Consider the following 24,495-nt stretch of genomic DNA (forward strand, 5'->3'; position numbering starts at 1 on the left):
CGAAAGGCCTGCAGGAACTCTTGAAGATCCTTGGTCATAGGATCCTCCTTCTCCCACAACGGGTTCATCCACGCCAGTGCCTCGCCCTCCAGGTGAGACATGATGAAGGCGACCTTGGCTTGGTCGGAGGCAAACAGATGTGGCAGCTGCGTGAAATGGAGGGAGCATTGGTTTATAAACCCCCTGCAGGTCTTGGGATCTCCGGCGTACCGGGGTGGTGAGGCCAAACGCAGTCGGGAAGCATCCGAAGAGGCAGCCACGGGAGCGGGGGACGTGGCTTGACTAGTGGCGGCTTTGGATGTTGAAGACGTGACTGCCGCTTGTAGCGTGGTCAGGCGAGTGTCCACGGACGTCATAAAGTTCAGCATGCGGGTCTGGACTTCACGCTGGCGTTGGAGTTCCTCTTGCAAGGCCGCTAGTGCTGCAGCGGGATCCATGGCCTGATCTTGCTGTCAGGGCCAGGCGGTCGGGCAGACCCAGGAGGTGGATCCACTGGGCCGAACTCTAAGATGGTGGTAAGGAGTCCGGTAGCTGAAGCACTATGGGCAGTAGAACAGTCCGTGCCAGTGAGTGTAACGAAGGAGTCCCTGGGACCGCGGAGTCACAGATGGTAGTCCGGGTGACGTAGCTCAGGTTCGGAAGCCGAGGTGATGTCAGGCGGGGTCCGGAACCTTTGGAGCGAGATGACGGGTCACCGCAGGGATCCGAGATGGTACGGACTGTCAGATGGCAGACGGACAGCGTGCGGGGTTCAGGATTCAGCAGGACCGGATGGCGAGGCAGGATCAGCTCTAGAAGAGAGATACGTGAGTATGGCAAGACGACACAAGGAGACCTGACTCCTAGCTTGGAAAACACGAAGATCAGGCCCCGCCCTCTTGGACAATACACCCCTATATACCCTGTACCTGTTCAGCCTCATTTCCTGTTAATGGACGCTGGCCCTTTAAGAAAGGGTCAGTGACCGCGCGCGCGCCCTAATGCGCATGCGCGCAGCCCGGGTGCCAGAAGCCAGGGAAGGAGGCTGAGAAGAGGACGCAGGGGAGCCGGCCAGGGCCTGGGAGGCCGTCGGGCGCCGCGATCGGAGACCAGGGGGCCTGGGAAGGACGGGCACCGGAGCCAAGGACCCGGGGAGCGTGGCAGGTGAGCCGGGGAGCGGGGCTGAGGACCCGGGGAGCGGAGCGGAGGACCCGGGGAGGGGAGCCAAGGACCCGGGGAGCGCGACAGATGTTCGATTCGACCCGTTCGTCAATTTCAAATTCGAGTGATTTTGGGCGGTGTTCGAGTCGTTTAACGAACTCGAACGATTTGCTTCAACTTCGGCCGTTCGAGTTACCGTTCGATAACGGTTCGATCACCAAATGCGTAGCTAGTTACTAGCTGGCTTTTCACTGTAATACTGTCAGTCACTGTTACTAATGATATTATCAAAATTCAGCGTATAGTATGCGGGGGGGACGGGGTTTAGATCAGTGCTGCTGAGTGCTGAAAGAATGCCGATCGCCATTTTTTTTTCCCTAACCTCGCGTACAGTGGGGCGGGCCAGGCTGTCAGCCAATCACAGACACACACACAGCAAAGTGGATTTTTGCCAAACAAGCAAGGGCATGTGTCATTGGCTGTGCATTTCACATGTCCTTGCTTTATAAGACCCAGCCATTTTCCCCATTGCTGCCATTATCTTTCTGCTGCGGGTGTGTGACAGTCACCGCTCCCGCTGCTGCTGCTGCTGTGTGCGCTATACACTTATACAGTGCAATCTACACATCAGTTTAGGGATTAGGGACTACTTGTAATTTCAGCCCTTTTCAGGGCTACATTACAGCAGTTCATAGCCATTTTTGCTAGGCAGGTCTGTGACAGCACTGTGCAAGGGTTTATCAGTGTCTGCCTAAATCAGCTCAGGCAGTTCCTTGGGGCATAGTTTAATTGTCTGGGATAGTAAGTGAGGGTTCCTCTGCTGACAAGAAAGCCAGACCACCTCTGTATTGTACACCATCTCTCCATTTTTGCAACGCCATTTTAAGTACAAAAAGTGCAGGTGTACCGCCCTGAGAAGGGCTCGGCCGCTCTCCGCTGCTCGGGCCGAGCCGCTTGAGGTCCGGGCTCGGGTTGTCGGTGGCACGAGCGCCTCCGGACCGGGGACCACGTCGCCCTGTTAAGGGGAGGCAGTGGGGTGGTGGTGGTGTTGGACGAGGCGCGCAGCCGGGAAGCAGCGTTGTCGTCTAATGGGTCGTGACGCTACCCATGGGTCGTGGTGACAGGATGCACCACTGCTGCGGCTGGAGTGAAGGTGGGCTCGTCCGGGATCGGTGTTGCGGCCGCAGCCTAGATGTTAGCCCCTCCATGGGTAGGAGCAGTGTGTCCCGGGACCCGGTGGGGAGGACTGGCGACGGTGTTGCTGTCGGGGTGCAGGGTGCCGTGCTGCGGTGCAGTGTCGTGCCCGGATGGCACTGGTGTACTCACGATTAATTCACACTCAGAGTCACTGGTAAACCAAAGTTCGGGTATGGTCGGGTCCCGCAGCCGGCTGCTTGTGTCCCCTTGTGAGGTTGATGTGTGGCGCCCCTGACCTGGTCAGGCACCACTGAGTGCTGCACCCATGCTGGGAACAGTACAATACAGGTAATCCAGAAGGCTGACAGGGGTGTGGAACACAGGCGCATAGTGATCAGGTCTCACACATGTACCCATGAGAGGACCCCTGGGGATCCCAGGAGGGGGCAAGCCTTCACCTTCACTGGAATAGTGGAGGGGGTAGAGCCTCCATCTCCTCTCAAGGGGTGTGGTAAGAGAATCTGGTTGCTAGGTGGCGTAGGCAAGAACAGGAGAGGAGGAGCAGTGAGTCAGTTAGAGCAGAGAACTCCATAGGGCTCAGTGAGGAGCAGACCTGTGGGGCTGTTGCTGTCTAACAGCGCCCGCGCAGTGGCTACAGACGGGGGAGAACGGTCAACTAGGAGTGCTGCCTGAAAGCCAGCTTCAGCTAGAGAGTGCACGGAGTGGGAAGTAAGGAGACTGCTAGAGAGCACCAGGCCCAACCGGGCGGCAGATCCCGAAGCGAGGATAGATTCACCTTTCCCTGCTAAACCTGCCGGTGTGGGGCTCTTAAAGCCCACACCACAACACTACAAAAGCCGCAGCCACGTAACCGCAGTGAGGGCCCATAGGTCATAGGAGGCAAGAGGCTGGAGTGGCCTGGTCCGGGGAACAAGCACACGGCAAACAAGAAGGGGAGAGAGGCTTGGAGCATCTTCCCTGGGTGACCCCCATAGGGACTCAAAGTCGGGGTCACCCCAACCACCAAGGGCTAAGGAAGGCGAGTCAGTAGTCACCCTCATAAAGTCAGCCTGAAGGATACCTGGTTCCTACCTGGTTCATCTCAGCTACGCCCGGGTTACTCACCCTGCCATCTAATGTGAGTAAAAACCCTGAAAGACATCCTGCCTGTGTGGTCATTCTGCGACTTGTGGTACTACAAACCTACACAGGGCCCTGGGGCTTGCCTCACTCTCAGGAGGCTCCTACATCTAACTGCACACACCATCAGCCCCAGGCGACCCTCAACCTGCAGTGGCGGTCCTTACTGGCCGCAATACTGAGAGTGGCGTCACGATCAAAAACAAGAAGATTTCCTACCAGTGACGGAGATCCAGCAACGTGGAGTCCCTGAAGGTAATGCACCGACACTGACACTACACCTGCGGGGCTTCACATCTGGCGTCACGAACAGGATAAGGACTAGACCTGTTCAGACAGGTGACCATGTGCCTGGGCGGTCCGCTTGGAAAATTGGAAGCGCCGCCATATTGCCACCATGAAAAGCGCGCTGAAAAACAACAGCAGCCCGCGCTGGAAGAAGTTACCGCCCACGAAGAGGTGTGGCTACCCAGAGATCCCCTGCAGAGTTCTGACCTTGCCAGCTATGAGAGTGGAAGCGTCGAGAAACGGCGGAACAGAAAGGGAGCCACAAGCCTGCTGCTGGGAGAGGAGCTGCTGAAAGAGGCAGAGCAGAAACTGGACAGCTTGTTACAGGAGGCAGCGAAGAGTCCACTGCTGGGAGATCGTGCAGAAGACGGCGCAGAAGAAATGGCGTCTGACCGCAGGAACCCAGAACCAGGCTCCGCTGCCTGGTGGTATCGGGAGCTGGCCCAGTTCTGTGACCGACTGGAGACCCGGGTCATAGAGCAGATCAGGGAAGAACGCACGGAGCTCCTGGAGATGGCTGCGGCGGTGCGGACCTACGAGGAGGGAGCCGCGCGGCGCCTGCCAGACCGAGCGGCGACGACGCAGACCCCGATGCTGCTACCGGTGGGTGAGTCCAGAGATGCCCCGGCCAGCGCAAGTGCCCCGACCCCTGCTGCCACGCCCGCGGTCCCAGAAGAGACGCCCGGCGCGGCGACGCTGGACCAGGCCGCAGCCACGCTAGAAGCGGCCCGCCAAATCCAGGCTGCTGCAGCCATGCCCCGCCTGTCCCGCAGGGCTCCGACCACCACGGCAGTGCTCATCCGTGCTGCAGGTGTGACGCTGACCCAGGCTGCCACCCTGCTGAACCCGGTCCGCCAAGACCCCAACGCAGCAGCGACGCTCGTCCGCGCCGCAAGTGATATGCTGAACCAGGCCGCAGCCCCGCCGGGTGCGGCCCGCCAAGCTACGGTCACTGCAGCGACGCCCGGCTCAGCCTGCACGGACCCCATCGAGGCTGCGACGCTAATTGAGACCGCGGCTGCAATGCCCAGTCCGGCCCGCCAAGAACCGGCCGCAGTGGTGATGCCCACTGCAACGCAAGCTGCAACCGCGATGCTGGACCAGGCCGCCGCCATACAGGGCGCGGCCCGCCAAGACCAGGCCGCCGCCATACAGGGCGCGGCCCGCCAAGACCAGGCCGCCGCCATACAGGGCGCGGCCCGCCAAGACCAGGCCGCCGCCATACAGGGCGCGGCCCGCCAAGAAAAGACTACCTCAGCATTTACCCCGGCCTGTAAGGCCAGAGCAGACACCGCTCCCCGGTCCACAGAGGTCCCTGATAGGCAGCCCACGGTGGGTGAAGACCCTGCATATTGGCAGATGAGGGCTGACCTGGAGGCCAAATTTCCACAATGGTTGGTGAGCCAGTACATACCCCCTCCGCATACCCCAAAGAGTCTCCTGCTAACTCCCGCAGCAGCTACACCAAAGAGTCCCCCGCCTGTGCCGGCTGAAGAGCATCCATCCCCAGCACTGCCACAGCCGGAGTGCCAAGAAGAACTAAGGGGGAGAGGAGGCCAGGAAGCAGAAGGGTTGACTCCGACTCCAGTGCCACCCGCAGCAGATGTGTATTCAGAGCCGGAAATGCTGCCATACTCCCGCTGGGATGAGGAAGACCTGACACCGTCTGTTGACGAAGATCAGCCCCAAGACCTCACCTGGGAGTTTGTGAGCTGCCCTCTACAGAACCCAGCCCGCAAGACACGGCGCCACAGAACACAGTGTGCTCCAGCCCCACAGTCTCCAGAGCAGAAGGAAGTCACCGCCAGAGACCTACAGGAGAAACGGTCCCTGAGAAGGGCCAAAAGCCAGGCTAGAGGACCCCTGTGTTATGGCGTAGTGGAAGACTTTAATCTGAGAAGCGGCTATGGATTTATTGTAGCACCTGGCATCAAAAAGGGAATATTTGTTAACAGGAGAGATGTCAGCGCACACCTGCCTAGAGGCCACCCTGGCAGAAATCTGAAAATGGGAGATTCGGTACAGTTTACTATGCATCAGGGCGAAAGGGGATTGTATGCCCTGGACGTAGCGCTATGTCCCAGCAAACCTTACAGCCATCCCATGCTACAAGAAAGACAAGAAAGACAAGAAAGACAAGAAAGACAAGAAAGACAAGACAGAGATAAAGAAACAGATACAGAAAAGGAATCAGATGCAGACCAAGAAAGGAAAGACACAGAACCTACAGATGAGGCAACCACAGATGAAGAAAGAGACAAAGAGCAAGAAAGTCACAGGTGCCAGTGCCCAACGTGCCCTCGCCCTAGTGAAAAAGAGGAGTAAAGTAAAGTACAGAAAAGAAGTACAGAAGTTAAAGTTTTGAAAGTTTTGTTTGCAACGTTTAAGAAATGCGCCCACAAAAACTATTGTGAGAAATAAACTTAAGGCTATGAACTTGCTATAGCCACAAACTCTCGCAGTGTAAATAGTTACACCAGTGGCACCACCACCAGGGCCAGCCTGTTTAGGGGCTTGGCTCATCTGCAACCAGGGGGGCCCGTCCGTAGAAAAGGGCCTTGGCTCACCTGCGACCAGAGAGCACGCCTGTTTATGGGGCCTTGGCTCACCACCACCAAGAGGGTACCTGGTCAGCACCAACTGTGGAGGCCGCCTCTGCATCCTGCCAGAAGAGGCTGACGGCGCGGATCCACCAGGCCAGGTATACCCTGAAACCACCAGCCCATGTAAGCCGCCTCTACATCCTGCCAGAAGTGGCTGAAGTCGCGGCCAACGGGAGAGGAAGATTGGAGGAAAGGTCTGGGGAAACGGATGGCCCAGACCTGGTTACCAACAGGACCGGTGACCTGCCTCCTGAGAGGGTTTTGGGTGGGTTAACGGACTTGTGGGTGGAGGGTGGTGATGTCTGATACCTGGTGCTTTTAAATGTTTTACATGTTTTAATGTGTTATGCATTTTAAAATGTTGTCTTGCAGCCCGAGGACGTGCTGGTGATAACTAAGGGGGAATGTGGCGCCCCTGACCTGGTCAGGCACCACTGAGTGCTGCACCCATGCTGGGAACAGTACAATACAGGTAATCCAGAAGGCTGACAGGGGTGTGGAACACAGGCGCATAGTGATCAGGTCTCACACATGTACCCATGAGAGGACCCCTGGGGATCCCAGGAGGGGGCAAGCCTTCACCTTCACTGGAATAGTGGAGGGGGTAGAGCCTCCATCTCCTCTCAAGGGGTGTGGTAAGAGAATCTGGTTGCTAGGTGGCGTAGGCAAGAACAGGAGAGGAGGAGCAGTGAGTCAGTTAGAGCAGAGAACTCCATAGGGCTCAGTGAGGAGCAGACCTGTGGGGCTGTTGCTGTCTAACAGCGCCCGCGCAGTGGCTACAGACGGGGGAGAACGGTCAACTAGGAGTGCTGCCTGAAAGCCAGCTTCAGCTAGAGAGTGCACGGAGTGGGAAGTAAGGAGACTGCTAGAGAGCACCAGGCCCAACCGGGCGGCAGATCCCGAAGCGAGGATAGATTCACCTTTCCCTGCTAAACCTGCCGGTGTGGGGCTCTTAAAGCCCACACCACAACACTACAAAAGCCGCAGCCACGTAACCGCAGTGAGGGCCCATAGGTCATAGGAGGCAAGAGGCTGGAGTGGCCTGGTCCGGGGAACAAGCACACGGCAAACAAGAAGGGGAGAGAGGCTTGGAGCATCTTCCCTGGGTGACCCCCATAGGGACTCAAAGTCGGGGTCACCCCAAACCACCAAGGGCTAAGGAAGGCGAGTCAGTAGTCACCCTCATAAAGTCAGCCTGAAGGATACCTGGTTCCTACCTGGTTCATCTCAGCTACGCCCGGGTTACTCACCCTGCCATCTAATGTGAGTAAAAACCCTGAAAGACATCCTGCCTGTGTGGTCATTCTGCGACTTGTGGTACTACAAACCTACACAGGGCCCTGGGGCTTGCCTCACTCTCAGGAGGCTCCTACATCTAACTGCACACACCATCAGCCCCAGGCGACCCTCAACCTGCAGTGGCGGTCCTTACTGGCCGCAATACTGAGAGTGGCGTCACGATCAAAAACAAGAAGATTTCCTACCAGTGACGGAGATCCAGCAACGTGGAGTCCCTGAAGGTAATGCACCGACACTGACACTACACCTGCGGGGCTTCACAGATGGTGGCCCCTTTCCCTTGCACCTCTTGTTGTGGTTTTCGGCTCCCCTTCCTGGACAGTGGTAGCCCGCTCCCCGGTGTTGAGCTGCCGGAGGAGACCTCGGTTGCCCGCAGGCGCTAGCCCTCGGATGTTTGGCCCTTGGCGGTGGCTCTCACCCGGTATCGGTGGACTTTTGCCTTCTTTCGGGACTTTGGGTGAGGATGAACCCGTGAGGTCCAGCCTGCAATCAGTTAATTTGCCTATACTCAGTGGCTTCTAAGCTAGGATGGGGTCTGAGTACCCAGTTTCTGGTGCTCCGGTAAACGGTTGACTCTCCGGTTCAGGGCCGGCGGGCTCCAACCCTGGCCCGGTCTCTACGGTTCCGCCGGTTGCTGTACCAGTACTCCTGCAGGCGGCCACCACCATCTGCCTGCCTGACGGTTCAAGGGTCCCAGGCTCCTACCCGGGTCCCTGACAGCTCTACAACTCCACTCCTCTCACTGTCACTCTACAACTAGACTGTTTGTATTTCCTGCCTCAGGACAGTAGTCTCCTCGGTGGGCGTGCCTTTCCGCCTGACTCCGCCCACCTGGTGTGCCCTACTGGCCCTGAGGGAGGCATCAGGTCTCCCTTTCGGGTGACGGGTGTGTCCTCACAAGGGGTGGGTGTGTGTGTGTAATGTGGTAGGTGTTGTTACCTGTGACCCCTGGGGTCCAGGGCGTCACACAGGCAGTTCCTTGGGGCATAGTTTCATTCTCTGGGATAGTAAGTGAGGGTTCCTCTGCTGACAAGAAAGCTAGACCACCTCTGCATTACACACCACCTCTCCATTTTTGCTACACCACTTTAAATGCAAAAAGTGGAGGCAGTTCCTTGGGGCATATTTTCATTGTCTGGGATAGTAAAGGGTGCTTTACACACTGTGACATCGCTAATGATATATCGTCAGAGTCACGGTGTTTGTGACGCACATCTGGTGTTGTTAGTGTCGCGGGCGGAGGAGGGGACGCTGCGCTCTCCCACTGCTCGGGTCCGGCTGCTGCTGCTCGGTGGTGGCTTGAGCGGTGGGCCAGATCCCGGGGACTCGAGCGGCGTTCCTCGCCCGTAAGTGAAAGGGGGAATTGATTATGGGGATGTTTGGTTATTGTCCGTGACGCCACCCACGGTTGTGGTGATTTAGGTGACACCACCGCTGCTCTGGACGGGAATCCCGGGAGCGGTGACAGGGAGCAGCTGAGTTGTTAGTTCTCCCCTCCGTGGGTAGGGGGTTGGTTGTCCCGGGGCCCGGTGATGGGGTAGGGATGGATGATGGCAGGCGGGTTGTGGGGCCTGGCGAGGTGCAGGGTCGCAGGGGCAGCGTTGTGCAGCACGGCACGGTGGTACTCACTCAGCCTGAGACGATGACACAGTTCTCGGTAAAACACACGGCTGGAAAGACGGGTCCCACGAACGGCTGCTGTTGCTTTTCCCCAGCAGGTTGACGGTGACTGCCTTTCCCTGCACCTATGTACTTCTGACGGTTCCAATGGGTTCCCACCGGTAACCCGCTCCCCGGCTTGGATATGGGCCGGAGGAGCCCCTTTTTGCCCGCAGGCGCTGGCCCTGAGAAACAATGGCCTTGGCGGTGGCGGTGTCTCTCTCACTGGGTTGGACTGTTGCCTTTTGTCGGGACTTGACTGTTTGGAAACCCAGGAGGTCCCCTTCACTAACGGATTCGGCAAATTCGCGGCGACTCCTAGCCTTGCCAGGGTCTGAAAAGCCCCTGCCAATGGTGCTGGCTTCTCTTTTTGTACCGATCCGGTACCGCCGGGCCACCGCCCGTCCACGGTCCTTACGGCAACTCCGATAGGCCATTCCTGCAGACGGTTACCACCGTCTGCCAACCTTGCTGTCTTGCCCGGGCCACACACCCGGACGCTGTCAGTCAGTTGCTCTACTACCACACTTTTCCTCCTTCCACTTTCACTTCCCTAGCTTAACTCTGTCCACTCCTCAACTCCTCTCAAACTAATCTGAGCTCTTTTCCCGCCTCCAGGACTGTGAACTCCTCGGTGGGTGGAGACCAACCGCCTGGCTCCGCCCCCTGGTGTGGACATCAGCCCCTGGAGGAAGGCAACAAGGGTTTTGTGTCTGGCTTAGATGTGCCTAACCGGGGTGTAGGTTGTGGTGGTGTAATTACCTGTGGCCCCTGGCTTGTTCAGGGCGCCACATTAGCATCGTCGCAGCGTGTGACAGGCTGGAGCGACCTAAAACGATTGCAAAAAGGACAAAAATCATTTGTTTTGGAGAGGTCGTTTAATTGCAAAAAATCGTTGTCAGGTAATTAGCGATGTTGTTCCTCGTTCCTGCGCCATCACACATCGCTATGTGTGACACTACAGGAGCGACGAACATCTCCTTACCTCCGTCCCGCCGGCAATGAGGAAGTAAGGAGGTGGGCGGGATGTTCGGCCCGCTCATCTCTGCCCCTCCGCTTCTATTGGCCGGCTGCTTAGTGACGCCGCAGTGATGTCACCATGACGCCGAACTCACCTCCCCTTTGAAGGAAGGATTGTTCGGCGGTCACAGCGACATCACTGACAAGGTATGTTCCTGTGACGCTGCCGTAGCGATAATGTTCGCTATGGCAGCGATCACCACATGTCGCACGTACGAAGGGGGCGGATGCTATTGCGCACGACATCGCTAGCTATAGCTAACGATGTCCTAGCGTGTAAAGCACCCTTAAGTGAGGGTTCCTCTGCTGACAAGAAAGCTAGACCACCCCTGCATTCTACACCACCTCTCTATTTTTGCTACGCCATTTTAAGTGCAAAAAGTGCAGGCAGTTCCTTGGGGCATAGTTTCATTGTGTGGGATAGTAAGTGAGGCTAAAGTGGGCTTTACACGCTATGAGATCGCTACAGTGATCTCGTTGGGGTCACGGATTTTGTGACGCACATCCGGCCGCTGTAGCAATGTCGTTGTGTGTGACTCCCAGGAGCGATTTTGGATCATTACAAAAACGTCCAAAATCGCTCCTCGTTGACATGTGGGTCACTTCTCAAATATCGCTGCTGCAGCGTGTACAATGTGGTTCGTCGCTCCTGCGGCAGCATACATTGCTTCGTGTGACGCCGCAGGAGAGAGGAACCTCACCTTACCTGCCGCCACCCGCAATGCGGAAGGAATGAGATGGGCGGGATGTTATGTCCTGCTCATCTCCACCCAACCGCTTTGATTGGGCGGCCACTTAGTGACGTCGCTGTGACGCCGCACGGACCGCCCCCTTAGAAAGGAGGCGGTTCACCGGTCACAGCGTCGCAGGGAAGGTAAGTAGAGTGACGGGTCCGGACGATGTTGTGCGCCACGGGCAGCGATTTGCCCATGTCGCACAACCGATGGGGGTGGGTACCCACGCTAGCGATATCGGTACCGATATCGCAGCGTGTAAAGTGGCCTTTACTCTGCTGACAAGAAAGCTATACTACCTCTGCATTGTACATCACCTCTCCATTTTTGCTATGCCATTTTAACTGCAAAAAGTGCAGGCAGTTTTAGTGGCATAATTTCATTGTCTGGGATAGTAAGTGAGGGTTCCTCTGCTGACAAGAAAGCCAGACCACCTCTGCATTGTACACCACCGGCCAGAAGATCCACACACACCGCCATTATGTCACTACAAACTGCAGGGTCAATCACAGCATCAATGCCGACGATCTGTTACAGCGAGGAATGAAAAAATGATCAAAAGACAAATAGAACTAAAGTAGAAAATGACCTACAATGGTTGTGGGTTGATAAAAAGCATCAAAGCTTCCTCCGAGACACTGACACATTTATAAATAATTGTTTGTATAGTAAAGCGTGAGAAAACCGACTGGAAAAATTACACCGCACAAAATAATTACAAAGTGCCTGTGCTCGTAACAAAGTGCTAGTGCTATAAAAGCAATGAGCACTAGATGGCGCTAACACCCCACAATAACCATCAGCAAATTCATCTATAATATACGAGTATTGTCAGATATATATTTGTGAGAAACTGTCTGACTTTTATAGCAAAGTGTTAATATGAAGACCCCGATCATCACCAGACGGCATTCAGGGCGGATTATCACTGTCACATACTACTTACTGCAGACGCTCAATAGTAACACAAGCACAAATCATTTCCAGTGATGAGTCCGCCCATAGTGCAATGTAAGTGCGGATTATACACACGAGGTCCTGAACGCCCTATTAGTCTCTAGGCTTATATATCCTGAGTCATATTGCAAAGGATTGTTGAAAATCCACTTGTGACTTTTAGGATCGCTACTTCCAATAGGTGGCGCTGTGCTAGAGTTTGTCTCCTTTACTGGAGAGACAATTTGAATATTTCCCAGAGGGGCATTGCAGCTATAAGTCCCCTTACCTGGCAGCCAGACTGGCTTGCAAAGTCTCCTTAAGGAGAATAGTGTTCCCCGTGGTCCCCACATAGCTTTCTCATGAGCCAGATCAGACACCCCCATACTTTGCACTGACGAGGGGCAAGCACCCCGAAACACCGTGTCTGCAAATTGGGATTCTGATCTGGCTTATATATCCTGAGTCATATTGCAAAGGATTGTTGAAAATCCACTTGTGACTTTTAGGATCGCTACTTCCAATAGGTGGCGCTGTGCTAGAGTTTGTCTCCTTTACTGGAGAGACAATTTGAATATTAGTCTCCATACATTTTACATCACAGCACCGGCCGCACATCACACACCGGAGCACCTTGTCCCGTATCGGGATCACGTCCTGTCACCTTCCGCCATTCATCCTGTGTCCAGGAGGTTTTTCTGCTCCTCCCGGAGGTTTTCCTTCTTCCCAGGAGAGTTGTCCGTCTGTCATTACACATGATGGACAGCCGGCTTTTTGGATACTTCATTTTCCCTCTCTCCGCACCCGCGGGGCCGCCCTCTTCTGGATGGTGTAAGACGCCTCTCGCGTCCTCTGATATCATCTGGTCACCGGCTCAGTGCAGATACCAGATACAGTCATGTCTATGTCATGCGGCCACTAGGGGGCAGCAGCAGCTCGTGCAGCTCTGTCTATATACAGTGCAGACACCAAACATATATATGAGCGACTGATACTGAGAAATAACAGCGAGAATCCGGTGTACGAGGCGCCTCTAATTACAGACACAGATCAGCGACACCAGAAAACAGCATTATTCTCCGGCTGCATTATTCTATGTAACCCACATTTCATCTGCACAATGTATAATCACAGGGAAATGTAAACGTGACATTGTTATTTATGGAATCACATAAAATTCATACATGAAAACACAGGAGAGTTATCACAGAGGAAAACACCCCGAAAACTATATACTGCGAATAATACACACATTATATACATCTCCAGAGCCGCACCACAATGTCATGTGCACCACACGCCGAATAGAGAAGTGTTACACAATAATAAGACGGCGGATTACACTGGAGAGGTTATCCTGAGCCGGGACAAAAGGATAGAAATAATAATAATAATAATAATGGAGCTCACAAGTGTGAGATCTCAGTATACAGTATATGGTGCCCATTCAGGATGGAGTAGCAAAGTTTGCAGTACTGGGAACGGCCACTGGATGGCAGTGTTAATAATAAATTGTCACAATGGATGGCAGGGATTATTATTATTATTTTTTACTGATAGAGCACCATTGATTCCATGGTGCTGTACATGAGAAGGGGGTTACATACAGAATACATATACAAGTTACAATAGACAGACTAGTACAGAGGGAAGAGGACCCTGCCCTTGCGGGCTTACATTCTATAGGATTTTGGGGAGGAGACAGTAGGTAGGGTGTAGGTTGGGTGGCAGCTCCGCACGGTGGTGGGGCGGCAGCTCCGCACGGCGGTGGGGTGGCAGCTCCGCACGGTGGTGAAGCAGTGAGGTCATTGAAGGCATTTCTGAACAGTTCCGTTTGAAGTTTGCAAGTGTAGTAGATAGCCTGACGTGTTGAGGCAGCGAATTCCAGGAGACTGGGGATGCTCGGGAGAAGTCTTTGAGTCAGTTGCGTGAGGAGCGAATGAGAGAGGAGGAGAGAAGGAGATCTTGGGAGGATCGGAAATTGCGTTTTGGAGAGTAGCGAGAGATTAGTTCAGAGATATATGGAGGATACAGATTGTGGACGGCTTTGTAGGTCAGTGATTAGTAGTTTGAATTGGATTTAATGGAAGATTGGGAGCCAATGGAGGGATTTGCAGAGAGGAGAAGCGGGGTGGTATTGAGGAGAGAGGTGGATCATTCGGGCAGCAGAATTAAGGATGGACTGGAGAGGGGCGAGCGTGTTGGCAGGGAGACCACAGAGGAGGATGTTGCAGTAGTCGAGGCGGGAGATTATGAGGGCATGCACTAGCATTTTTGTAGATTGGGAATTGAGGAAAGGGCGGATTCTGGAAATATTTTTGAGTTGAAGACGGCAGGAAGTGGTCAGGGATTGGATGTGTGGTATGAAGGACAAGCCAGAGTCAAAGGTCACTCCGAGGCACCAGACTTTGGGTGCTGGGGAGAGCGTGATGTTATTTATTGTAATAGATAGATCAGGTAGAGAGTGTAGGTGAGATGGAGGAAGGATGATCAGTTCAGTTTTGTTCACATTGAGCTATAGGAAGCGAGAGGAAAAGAAGGAAAATATAGCCGATAGGCACACTGGGATTCTGGACAGCAGAGAAGTGACATCTGGACCAGAGAGGTAGCTCTGAGTGTCATTGGCATATAGGTGGTACTGGAAGCCATGGGACTTTAGGAGTTGTCCCAGGCCAAATGTATAGATGGAAAAGAGTAAAGGGGGCTTTACACACTACGATATCGCTAAAGCGAAGTCATTGGGGTCACGGAATTTGTGACGCACATCCGGTCGCATTAGCGATGTCATTGCGTGTGTCACCTATGAGCGATTTTGCATCGTCGCAAAAACGTGCAATATCGCTCATCGGTGACATGGGGGTCCATTCTCAATTATCGTTGGAGCTGCAGGTACGAAGTAGTTCGTCGCTCCTGCGGCAGCACACATCGCTATGTGTGACGCCGCAGGAACGAGGAACCTCTCCTTACCTGCCGCCGGCCACAATGCGGAAGGAAGGAGGTGGGCGGGATGTTACGTCCTGCTCATCTCCGCCCCTCCGCTTCTATTGGGCGGCCGCTTAGTGACGTCGCTGTGATGCCGCACGGACCGCCCCCTTAGAAAAGGAGGCGGTTCGCCGGTCACAGCGACGTCGCTAGGCAGATAAGTATGTGTGACGGGTCCGGGCGATGTTGTGCGACACGGGCAGCGATTTGCCCGTGTCGCACAACAGATGGGGGCGGGAACGCACGCTAGCGATATCGGTACCGATATCGCAGCGTGTAAAGCGGCCTTTAGGGTCCCAGGACAGAGCCTTGAGGGATGCCAACAGAGAGGTGGCGGGATGAAGAGGTTGTGTGGGAGTGGGAGACACTTTAAGTGCGGTTGGAGAGGTATGAAGAGATCCAAGAGAGGGCGAGGTCTCTGACACCATGGGAAGAGAGGATCTGTAGTAACAGGGAGTGGTCAACAGTGTCAAAGGCTGAGGATAGGTCTAGATGTAGGAGTATAGAGAAGTGGTTGTTAGCTTTGGCAGTAAGTCATTTGTGATTTTAGTCAGGGAAGTTTCAGTGGAATGATGTGGACGGAAGCCGGACTGTAGGTTGTCAAAGAGAGAGTTAGAGGAGAGGTGGGAGGAAAGTTCAGCATGGACATGCTGTTCCAGGAGTTTTGAGGCAAGTGGGAGTAGTGATATGGGGCGATAGCTGGTAGTAAAGGTTGGGTCAAGGGAAGGTTTCTTTAGGATGGATGTGACTGTTGCATGTTTAAAGGCAGAAGGGATAGGGATAGTAGTAACTTGAAATGTAAAGTAAATGAAATATAAAGTGAAATGGTAGATACGGATACATATAACAATCACTGCTGTGGCAACCAACAGGTATAATTTATTTCTAAATGAGCGATTGTGCCGCCCCCATGGCCGGCAGCCGCAGCTGCCGCTCGGTTTCAGACTTTCAGGGGTGGTGGCTGGAGGGTCTCCGGACCCGGGGGTCCTGCGGACACGCCGAATGAAAAGGTGGGGGTTGGACATATATGTACGGCTGGGCCGTATTAGAGTTCGTGACGCCACCCACGGTGTGTGGTGAGGTTGGACACCACCGCTGCTGTGATGGGGCACCCGGAGGAGATGTTGTGCAGCAAGTTGTTAACCCCTCCATGGGCAGAGATGGTGGCCCCGTGACCCGGTGGGCGTTGGTGCAGGGAGATGGGCGATCGCAGGGTGCTGGTGTACTCACTATTGAAGGAAACACACGAGTCTCTGGTAAACCAAAATGATGGTGGTCGGTGCCCGCAGCCGGCTGCGTTCTGGTCCCCCACCCGGCTGGTGGTCTCTGTCTTTCTCCCGCACCTGTGTGAACGTTGGACTACCTGAGCCTGCAACTTCAGGAGTCCGCTCCCGGCTTGTGACGGCCTAGGGAGCAGACACTGGCCCGTGGGATCTCTGAGCCTTGGCGGTGGCCTTCTATCCCCCTCAGTGGGCTGTTGTCTTCTTTTGGGACTTTGGGTGGACAGGACCTAAATTTCTGGCCTCAATCAGTTAATTAACTAGTCCCCAGTCGGTTCTGGACCTAGCTTCAGGGTCTGAGTACCCCCCTTTGTGCTCCGGTTTCCGGGTCGGTTCCCCGGGTCGCTACAGGCGTGACACCACCCTGCCCCAGTCCACCACGGTTCCACCTAGCCGTATTCCTGCAGACGAGACCACTGTCTGCCTCCTAGCCTAAGGCGCCAGGGCTCCGACCCTGGCACCTGTCAGTTTGCCTCAGGCCTGCCACAAACAGGCCCAACCTCCACTCTCCTTGAACTCTCAAACTCCTCACTCTACTGAACTGTACTTTCTCCTGCCCCAGGCTATCAGGACTCCTAGGTGGGCGTCTTCCAACCGCCTGGTTCCGCCCCCTGGTGTGCCCATCAGCCCTGAGGGAGGTGACTAGGGCAAACATGGTCGGCTGTGTGTTACCGGGTGAGGGACTGGTGTAATGCGGGGCCCTATTTGTGACTACCTGGCCCGGCCAGGGCGTCACAAGATCCTCCCAAAGTTCAATTCGGTTCATATTTGCCTAATTCACCTGTGCTCTCCACATGGTTGAACGAATATAGCCGAACCCTCATTGAATTCAATGGGAGGCAATAACATAAGCATAGACAACACCCTCAGGAGGAGCGGCCAAAACAGCTCAAAACATTCTACGGTGGAGTCACAGTGGCACAGCCATTAGATTCCTAGACTATTAACATAAGAAATATTGAGGTGGTGAGTGACAGGTATAGGCCTGTTCCTCTGAGATCCTGCCACTACAGACAAGACACAACTTAGAGATTCAACTTGGAGTCTCCACATTTCCAAAAATTAGGGACATACACCAGGACAGTGCCATCAATTGCCCCACAGTGCAAATAGTCTAATGGCTCAGCATGGATGCATGGGACAAGGTCTGGAACAAGGCCTGTCTCAGCATATCTAGCTTAAACATTGATCAGTAACAGATAGATGAGTAACAAGTGTGGGCCTGTTCCTCTGAGACCTCTGCCACTACAGACAACACACAACTTCACACTTCACAGGCCTACACCTGTCACTCATCCATCTCTTAATTTTAACTTCATTTGAAAGCTGTAAATGCTGGCCCAGACCATCTCATGCATGGCACATGCCTGACTGCTGCACCAAGAGACTATTGATACTATAGGGCAAATTGATGGTGTCTGCCCCTAATTTTAAGAAATGGGGATGGGGAATCCTAGTTGGGTCTCCTTTTTGTCACCTTAATATTTCTTATGTTAATAGTCTAGGAAGTTAATGGATGCACTTTGAGCTGTTGTGGCAGCTTTCGGGCTCCTCTGGAAATGTTTTCTATGCCTTTGATTTTGCCTCTAGTTGAACTCAATGGGGTTCGGATATGTTTATCGAAGTGTTCAGCAACCATTGGGAAAGTCAGTGAAGGAAACCGAACCTTGAATTGTTCGCTCATCTCTAGTCTGCACCTCCTGGTACAGCTTCGGAGGGATTTGCCTTTAGTGTTGTCAGACTAGGTGAGTGTCCCTCACCGGTGTTTCATGGGTGATGGCCTCAGTACAGCCAAAATCAAGTGGCAAGTGAACATGGCCTGGTTCTCTCTTAGCACATCTTCTATCGCTCACACATGTTTAGGGCCAAAGGACTTTTCATCCACTTGCATTTGGCTTAGGATAGCTTGCTCACTCCACTCTGAGGTTAGCGCTTCTTCACTTGCAGCTGAGACTTCCAAGGTCCATACTACATTTTTCACCAGAGACAAGACGACATTCATCTGGCTCACCACCTCCATGTGGTGTAGGTTCAAACTCGCCAGCTTCGTCCTTAATGGTAGGGTGACACTTCCCTGGAACCCACATTCATGGCCAAGAATCCAATGTAGAAATGTGTGACGCCCTGGACCAGCCAGGTAGTCACAGGTAGGCCCTTGTACAAACACCCGTCCCCTATAAAGGGTAACAGCAGCCAACCCTTAAAACCCTAGTCACCTCCCTCTGGAGTTGATGTCCACACAAGGGGGGCGGAGCCAGGCGGTTGGCCACGCCCACCGAGGAGTTCACAGCTCCTCAGGCAGGAAAAAACAGTTAGTTACAGTTAGATCAGTTTGAGGAGTGGAGGAGTAAAGTTCAAGTCCAGAGGCAGACCTGGGCACAGGTCTGCCCCAGTCTAACTCCAGGTGTCTGGGTCGGAGCCCAGTCACCTCTGGCTAAGAGGCAAGCGGTGGCCTCAGCCTGCAGGAGCCAGGGAGACGGCTCGATGGAACCGTAAGGGACCGGGACAGGGTAATGGCCCGCCGGAACCGAACTGGGAAACTGTCCGGAAGCCGGAGCACAAAGGGGGGTACTTAGACCCTGAAACGTGGTCCCGAAACTACCGGACCCCGTTAATTAACTGATTGAGGTCTGGACTCTAGGTCCTTTCCCACCAAGTCCCGACTGAAGACAACAGCCTACCTAAAAGGGGATAAAAGCCACTGGCAAGGCTAGAGATCCAAGGGGCCAGCGTCTGTGGGCAAACGGGCTCTCCCGACACACAACGCCGGGGAGCGGGACTCCCAATGCTGAAGCACGGGCTGTCTACAACTACAAAAAGGTAAATCAAAAGACAGGAGAAGATGAGTAGAAATGCTTCAAACAATATGTATTTTCCATGCGTATTTATTAATATATTTTCTATACCAGAAAAATGATGAAAAAATACATATACGAATATATACAAAAATGTAGACAATATAAGGCCAAGAGGGAAGATCTTAAAAAGTACATACATAACCTGCAAGCACTCATGCAGAGAGTCCTAATAATCTGCTATGGAGTGGTGTCAAATATCATATCACATAGTTCCAAATATGCACATAAATGTACAATGTGTGTCTGCTGCTAACATGGATGTTTTACACTTGCACAGTGGACAATAGTACCCAAGGTCTGCTTAGACCCCCTTGACTCCCTGACGAAGCAACAATACACAAGTGGTTTTGTGAAACGTACGTTGGAGGTTTTAGTGGGGATTAACCCCTTCTCATCTAACTGACCTGCTAGTATTTTCCTTGCAGAGGTTGGTATGTACGGGGTTCCTGTGGCGCATATGCCCTCACTGCTGTGATATAACTTTTATGTAATAGATACAAAGTGCAATATATAGATGTTCAGCGGTATTGGGCACTATGGGGACAGGACCCCCTTGCAGCCATTATAGATACTAGGACTCATATGGTTCCTCTTTATGCGATTGGTGCCTGTTAGGTACACACTTTGATTTACATGGGCTTTTTGCTCGCAGACACTGCTCAGATATATATATCTGCGGCTTTTTGATACTCTCATCTGCCAGCAGGACTCTCTTGTTGAGTGTTGTGTGTACGGGGCTCCTGCGGTGCATATGCCTTCACTGCTTTGACATAATATTTTTTGTAAGGTTGAGTTTGAGTGCAATTTAATAATGCTTGGCAGTGCTTGGCACTGCATTGACAGGGCCCCCTTGCAACCGCTATATGGCACTCAAATTTTTCTATGTGATATGTGCCTGCTAGGGATACATAACGATTAATTTAAAGGGAACCTGTCATCAGAAATTTCGCCCAAAAGCTAAAAGATTCCCCCTCTGCAGCTCCTGGGCTGCATTCTAGGAAGGTCCCTGTTATCATTGTGCCCCATGTGAGACCAAAATAAAGACTTTATAAAGTGCTACCTTTTCGTATGCAGCTTCTGTAAATCTGTCACGGGGGCGGGCTCTCTGCCGTCCGTTATTCTGCCTCCTGGTCCTGTATGCCGCCCCCATCGCTCCTTTCCATATCTGATGCACCGCCCACTGCTCCAGCCATCCCCGCGCATGCCCAGTGCCAGTCTCACAGGACTGAGCAGTGTGACCGCTGGTGACGTGTGCGCAGGCAAGTGATTATGGGCGGGACTGTGACTGTTATCAGCAAGTACCCGGCCATAATCTCGTGAGCGCGCAAACCTCTCCAGCATTCACACTGAGCTCAGTGTAGATGCTAGACTGTATGGGCTGCTTCCAGGGATGACGTCCCTTTGTCATGTGATAGTATTTCGAACACGCCCCTATCACATGACAAAGGGACGTCATCCCTGGAAGCAGCCCATACAGTCTAGCATCTACACTGAGCTCAGTGTGACGCTGGAGAGGTTTGCGCGCTCACGAGATTATGGCCGGGTACTTGCTGATAACAGTCACAGTCCCGCCCATAATCACTTGCCTGCGCACACGTCACCAGCGGTCACACTGCTCAGTCCTGTGAGACTGGCACTGGGCATGCGCGGGGATGGCTGGAGCAGTGGGCGGTGCATCAGATATGGAAAGGAGCGATGGGGGCGGCATACAGGACCAGGGGGCAGAATAACGGACGGCAGAGAGCCCGCCCCCGTGACAGATTTACAGAAGCTGCATACAAAAAGGTAGAACTTTATAAAGGCTTTATTTTGGTCTCACATGGGGCACAATAATAACAGGGACCTTCCTAGAATGCAGCCCAGGAGCTGCAGAGGGGGAATCTTTTAGCTTTTGGGCGAAATTTCTGATGACAGGTTCCCTTTAAGCCTTGTGGTCGTGGATCCTGTTTAGATATACACTTCTGCGTTTGTTTGGTGTTTTGACACAAACCAAACAAACTTCTGTGCCCTGGTGTCTCTCTGGAATCCTGCTGATGCAAAAAAATCTCTATATAAAAACTAATTCATTAAGATAAATATTTGGCTTTTTATAGCAGGTCTAAGCAGACCTTGGGTACTATTGTCCACTGTGCAAGTGTAAAACATCCATGTTAGTGTGGCGCCCCTGACCTGGTCAGGCACCACTGAGTACTGCACCCATGCTGGGGACAGTACAATACAGGTAATCCAGAAGGCTGACAGGGGTGTGGTACACAGGCGCATAGTAATCAGCTCTCACACATGTACCCATGAGAGGACCCCTGGGGATCCCAGGAGGGGGAAAAGCCTTGACCTTCACTGGAATAGTGGAGGGGGCCAAAAGCCTCCATCTCCTCTCAAGGGGTGTGGTAAGAGAGTCTGGTTGCTAGGTGGCGTAGGCAAGAACAGGAGAGGAGGGGCAGTGAGTCAGTTAGAGCAGAACTCCATAGGGCTCAGTGAGGAGCAGACCTGTGGGGCTGTTGCTGTCTAACAGCGCCCGCGCAGTGGCTACTGACGGGGGAGAACGGTCAACTAGGAGTGCTACCCGAAATCCATCTTCAGCTAAAGAGAGAGCACGGAGTGGGAAGTAAGGAGACTGCTAGAGAGTACCAGGCCCAAACGGGCGGCAGATCCCGAAGCGGAGATAGATCCAGCTTTCTTTTGCTAAACCTGCCGGTGTGGGGCTCTCAAAGCCCACACCACAACACCACAAAAGCCGCAGCCACGTAGCCACAGTTAGGGCCCATAGCTCACAGGAGGCAAGAAGCTGGAGTGATCTGGCCCAGGCAACAAGCACACGGCAAACGAAGGGGAGTGAGGCTGCAGCATCTTCCCTGGGTGACCCCCATAGGGACTCAAAGTCGGGGTCACCCCAAACCACCAAGGGCTAAGGAAGGCGAGTTAGTAGTCACCCTTACAAGTCAGCCTGAAGGACACCTGATTCCCGCCTGGTTCATCCCAGCTACGCCCGGGTTACTCACCCTGCCACCTGAAGTGAGTAAAAACCCTGAAAGACATTCTGCCTGTGTTGAGTCATTCTGCGCCTTGTAGTTCTACACATCTACACAGGGCCCTGGGGCTTGCCTCACTCTCAGGAGGCTACTACAACTGGCTGCACCCACCATCAGCCCCAGGCATCCCTTAACCTGCAGTGGCGGTCCCCACTGACCGCAAATCTGAGAGTGGCGTCACGACAAGAAGAAGATCTCCTACCTGTGACCAGATCCAGCCGAGTGGAGTCCCTGAAGGTAATGCACCGACACTACACCTGTGGGGCTTCACATCTGGCGTCACGAACAGGATAAGGACTAGACCTGTTCAGACAGGTGACCATGTGCCTAGGCGGTCCGTTTGAAAAATTGGAAGCGCCGCCATATTGCCACCATGAAAAGCGCGCTGAAAAACAACAGCAGCCCGCGCTGGAAGAAGTTACCGCCCACGAAGAGGTGTGGCTACCCAGAGATCCCCTGCAGAGTTCTGGTCTCGCAAGTGATGAGAGCGGAAGCGTCCAGAGACGTCGGGACAGAAAGGGAGCCACAAGCCTGCTGCTGGGAGAGGAGCTGCTGAAAGAGGCAGAGCAGAAACTGAACAGCTTGCTATCAGAGGCAACGGCGAGTCCACAGCTGGAGAGTCGTGCAGAAGAGGGCGCAGAAGAAATGGCGTCTGACCGCAGAAATCCAGAACCGGGCTCCGCTGCCTGGTGGTATCGGGAGCTGGCCCAGTTCTGCGACCGACTGGAGACCCGGGTTGTGGAGCAGATCCGGGAAGAACGAATGGAAATGCTGGAGATGACCGCGGCGGTTCGGGCCTATGAAAGGAGAGCCGCGCGCCGAGTGCCAGACAGGACGGCGATGACGCAGACCCCGATGCTGCCACCGGTGGGTGAGTCGAGTGATGCCCCGGCCAGCGCAAGTGCCCCGACCCCTGCTGCCACGCCCGCGGTCCCCGAAGAGGTGTCCGGTGCGGCGACGCTGAAGCAGGCCGCAGCCACACCAGGTGCGGCCTTCCAAGCCCCAGCGGCCGCAGCGATGCCCTGCTCGGCCCACCAAGACCCGGTCCCTGCAGCAACGCCCAGTCCGGCCCGCAAAGAACCGGCTGCCACCGCGACCCTCATCCGCGCCGCAGGCGTAACGCTGACCCAGGCCGCCGCCCTGCTAGGCCCGGCCCGCCGAGACCCCACCGCCGCAGCAACGCTCGTCCGCGCCGCAAGTGAGGTGCTGAACCAGGCCGCAGCCACGCCAGGCGCGGCCCGCCAAGCCCCGGCCGCCGCAGCGATGCCCTGCTCGGCCCACCAAGACCCGGTCCCTGCAGCGACGCCCAGCCCAGCCTGCACAGATTCCATCACAGCTGCGACACCGATCCAGGCCGCCGCCATGCCGGGCGCGGCCCGCCAAGACCAGGCCGCCGCCATGCCGGGCGCGGCCCGCCAAGACCAGGCCGCCGCCAAACAGGGCGCGGCCCGCCAAGACCAGGCCGCCGCCATGCCAGGCGCGGCCCGCCAAGAAGAGATTACCTCATCATTTACCCCGGCCTGCAAGGCCAGAGCAGACACCGCTCCCCAGTCCAAAGAGGTCCCTGCTAGGAAGACCCTGATAGGAGAGGACCCCGAATACTGGAAGCTGAAGGCTGACCTAGAGGCCCAGTTCCCACAAGAGATGGTGGATCGGTATCTGCTCCCTCCGCATACCCCCAAGGAGATTCAGGCAACCCCTGCAGCCGCGCCAGAGAGTCCACCGCCCAGACCAGCTGAGGACCACTCATCCCCAGCGCTGCCACAACCAGAGTGCTCAGAAGCACTAAGGGGGAGAGGAGGCCAGGAAGCTGAGAAGCTGACTCCAGAGCCACCGGCAGTGGAGCAATACTCAGAGCCGGAGATGTTACCCTATTCACGTTGGGATGAAGAAGACCTGACACCTTCTGCTGAGGAAGATCTGCCCCAAAGCCTCACCTGGGAGCTTGTAAGCTGCACTTCGCAGAATCCAGCCCGCAAGACACAGCGCCGCAGTAGAACCCAGTCTTTCCCTGCACCGCCATCCCCAGAGCAGAGAGAAGTCACAGCCAGAGACCTACAGGAGAAAAGGTTCCTGAGAAGAGCCAAAGCACAGGTCAGAGGACCCCTTTGTAGAGGAGTAGTGGAGGACTTCAGCCTAAAGTCAGGATACGGGTTCATTGTTGCACCTGGTATCAAGGAAGGTATCTTCGTCAATAGGAGAGATGTGAGAGCTCATCTGCCCAGAGGACACCCTGGCAGAAACTTAAAAATGGGAGACTCCGTACAGTTTACCCTGCATCGAGGCGAAAGAGGCTGGTACGCGCTAGATGTAGTACCATGTCCCAAAGAAGAAAGGAAAGACAGTAATAAAGAAAGAAAAGACCAAAGACCTAATGATGAGACCACTAC

The sequence above is a fragment of the Anomaloglossus baeobatrachus genome, chromosome 1 (genome assembly GCF_048569485.1).
Source record: "Anomaloglossus baeobatrachus isolate aAnoBae1 chromosome 1, aAnoBae1.hap1, whole genome shotgun sequence".
Classification (NCBI taxonomy): Eukaryota; Metazoa; Chordata; class Amphibia; order Anura; family Aromobatidae; genus Anomaloglossus; species Anomaloglossus baeobatrachus.